Genomic DNA, 3,834 nt, shown 5'->3' with positions numbered 1-3,834 from the left:
CATTCACCGTAACGTTGCGTCCAACAGCATCTTTGAAAAAATACGGTCCAATGATTCCACCAGCGTACAAACCACACCAAACAGTGCATTTTTCGGGATGCATGGGCAGTTCTTGAACGGCTTCTGGTTGCTCTTCACCCCAAATGCGGCAATTTTGCTTATTTACGTAGCCATTCAACCAGAAATGAGCCTCATCGCTGAACAAAACACGCGCGCGAAACACATTTCGAACCGAACACTGATTTTGGTAATAAAATTCAATGATTTGCAAGCGTTGCTCGTTAGTAAGTCTATTCATGATGAAATGTCAAAGCATACTGAGCATCTTTCTCTTTGACACCATGTCTGAAATCCCACGTGATCTGTCAAATACTAATGCATGAAAATCCTAACCTCAAAAAAATCACCCGTTATATCAGTTCATGTAGCACAAAATGGTTTCGTTTATTGCAATTTTCTAAGATAACAATCTAACACAATGTTACCTTTTTAACAATTCGGATCATGTAATTGAAAATTTTTCGAATTTATAAAAATAACTAACTTAAACATTAGCTTTAAGAACTTTATTGAAATTATATATTGCGGCATCAACAAATTGATATGTTAAATAAAAAGGGTACTTCCCTTAAAGTAAATAGATCGTGAAGTAGAGTTGCCATTTGGATCATATCCACCACTGCAGAAAATCATTTAATCATGAAAAATATGAAATAATCAAATCATGTGAATAATTTGTGGGTTTTCTTCGCACCGGAATCAACAGTTTTCTCCACCACTCAAATGAAAGAGAGCCCCATCGGAGAAAAAAATAATAATTATCGTTTTTAAATGGTTCCAAGGCAAAATTAGCAAATTCACGACGCTTGCTGTGGTCCAATGACTTCGTGAGTGAGAACAATTTTGTACGGATGCAAGCCCAAATCCACTCTCACCAGGTTGTAGTTTCAAGTAGTCCCAATTTTTGAGAACGTCTTGGAATCAACAAATTGGGGTCTTCAGCAACACTTGCCTGAACGGCAGCAATATTTCCATAACTTCGAGCGGTTCTTTCTCTCATTGTCACTTGAGCATTATGTAAAGAAAATGTACGCCCGAAATTTTCAACAATTCGATGAATAGCGGTCACAGGTAGGCGATTTTTACAATCATAAAATGACAAAAGCGCATGAAAAGTTGCAATGGGAGATCGATTATTTTGATAATAAAATATAATAATTTCTAAACTTTGTTCTTGCGTATATCTTTCCATGGTGCAATTGTAAATATTACTGAATAAAATGAAAACAAGAAACGTTAACTTAGTCTGCACCGATCGATTTGTATGGCAGCTATATGCTATAGTGAGTCGAACTGAACAATTTCTTCCGATATTTCATTATTTCTATGAACAATAACTCATACCAAATTTTGTGAAGATATATCGTCAAATGAGGAAGTTTCCCATGCAAGCATTTGATTCCGATCATTCAGTTTATACAGCAGCTATAAGCTATAGTAAGCCGATCTGAACAATTTCTTCGTTATTACATTACTATCTTAGAAAATAACCTGTACCAACTTTTGGGAAGATACATTGTCAAATGTGAAATTTTTTCATACAAGAACTTGATTCCGATCGTTCAGTTTGTAAGCTTCTTGAAGAGAAAATGACGTTTGCAAAATTTCAAAACGATATCTTAAAAACCCTGGGACTAGTTCGTATATATACAGACAGACGGACAGACAGACAGACGGACATGGCTAAATCGAATCAGCTCAACATACTGATAATTTATATATATACTTTATAGGGTCTCCGATGCTTCCTTCTGGGTGTTACAAACCTCGTGATAAACTTAATATACCCTATTCAGGGTATAAAAATTGCGGATCATGTCATATTAAAAAGGACCGAAATGCCACTTAGTAATCATATCATCCCTATTGGAAAATCCGTTATAAGTATATCAATCCATTATATTATTAATTTCGTGCAAAATGTTCAAGATTTTTAGGAGTTTCTCACGTTCCCTCGACATTCGGTTCTACGTAAGCGGAACAAATTTTTATTCGTCTTGAGACTATATCGATTATCAAGATGTCACAGCGGACAATTTAAATCAATTTTGACAAGCAGTTTGTGTAATCAACTTGAAAGCAAGTTCCCGAACGCGTAACTGCAGCGTAAGTTTTTATACTCTCGCAACAAAGCTGCTAAGGAGAGTATTATAGTTTTGTTTACGGTTGTTTGTAAGTCCTAAAACTAAAAGAGTCAGATATAGGGTTATATATACCAAAGTGATGAGGGTGACGAGTACAGTTGAAATCCGGATATCTGTCTGTCCGTCCGTCCGTCCGTCTGTCCGTGCAAGCTGTAACTTGAGTAAAAATTGAGATATCATGATGAAACTTGGTACATGTATTTCTTGGCTCCATAAGAAGGTTAAGTTCGGCCCACTGCCACGGCCACAAAATGGCGAAAACCGAAAATCTATAAAGTGTCATAACTAAGCCATAAATAAAGATATTAAAGTGAAATTTGGCACAAAGATCGCATTAGGGAGGGGCATGTTTGGACGTAATTTTTTTGGAAAAGTGGGGTGGTTTTTGTACATATCTCGGAAACTACTATAGCTATGTCAACCAAACTCTATAGAGTCATTTCCTTCAGGCATTTCCATATACAGTTCAAAAATGGAAGAAATCGGATAATAACCACGCTTACCTCCCATACAAAGGTTATGTTGAAAATCTAGCCTAAAACATTTAAGGCTCGGGTTTGACGGCGGTGAAACACTTCAAGCGTTTGGTTTTTTATCCGAAACTGTGTCCGTCAAGTGCTAAAACAATTGATAAGAGTTCTGTTTAATTTGTTGCTATTATTATTATTATTTATTATAATTTAAATTACAATAAATGTGAAAAAACTGTACCAACTAAGGCTTTCGGTTACATTTGATTACATAATACATATATAAGTAACTTTTATTAATTTATGAATATCAAAAAGTAATTGAAAATATTTTTAACATTGTCTTCGTTTTGGGGTATTTAATAAGGATATGGTATCTTGATGAACACCGGTGGATCGGTGGAGATTTAAGGATTGGCATTCCTTAAGGATATGGGTGATCGTTAAAGAGGATTCGTTGCAAAAATGGCACGTTGGCTGTGACTCCTTCTTCATGAAGTGAAGATGTGTAAGACGAGTGTGCCCTAGGCGTAGTCTTCTAAAACATTTTTTCATTACTGTTGTGGTAATGATTGATATCCTTATTGCGTGATTATCTGGATTTATGTTTCTGTAGTGATCTATTTCTTTGCTCCATTCGTATTGGACTTTGTTAAGAAGGTCTTGTAATATCTTACTTCTGATTCGTTTTTTTGGGAATGGAATAAATAGCTGAAAGGGAGATGTTGAGGCCGCTTTGGCTGCTTTCTCTACTAGCTCGTTTCCTGTTCTGAGTGGTTGTTAAGGTTATGAACTCCATGCAGTATTGCTTTGTTATATGTGCAGATAATAAATTTATTGTTTTTTTGGTGGCGAATTGCAATGTGTTTAGAACAGCTTACGTGCCTCGTAAGCTGACTTTTGATATAGTAAGATTCTGTTTATTATCAGATCACCATTTTCATGGACTACTGCAAAAGATGTTCCATTATTATTTATTTACCATCCATAAAAATAAATTGCCAGTGGTTGGAGCCGCCTCTAGAAATACTTGTTTATAGATAAGTGGTTGAGTCTTTAGGGTATACTCGTACATAGAGCGAGTTGATAAATGATTCGGAACATAGCAACCAAGGGGCGGTAATATGTTTCCTAGAGTTTTTGATTGCCAATTTCTGTGT

Source organism: Bactrocera dorsalis, chromosome 3 (genome assembly GCF_023373825.1).
Source record: "Bactrocera dorsalis isolate Fly_Bdor chromosome 3, ASM2337382v1, whole genome shotgun sequence".
Taxonomy (NCBI): Eukaryota; Metazoa; Arthropoda; class Insecta; order Diptera; family Tephritidae; genus Bactrocera; species Bactrocera dorsalis.
The sequence above is the reverse complement of the archived record's forward strand: the minus strand, read 5'-3'. Positions refer to the sequence as shown.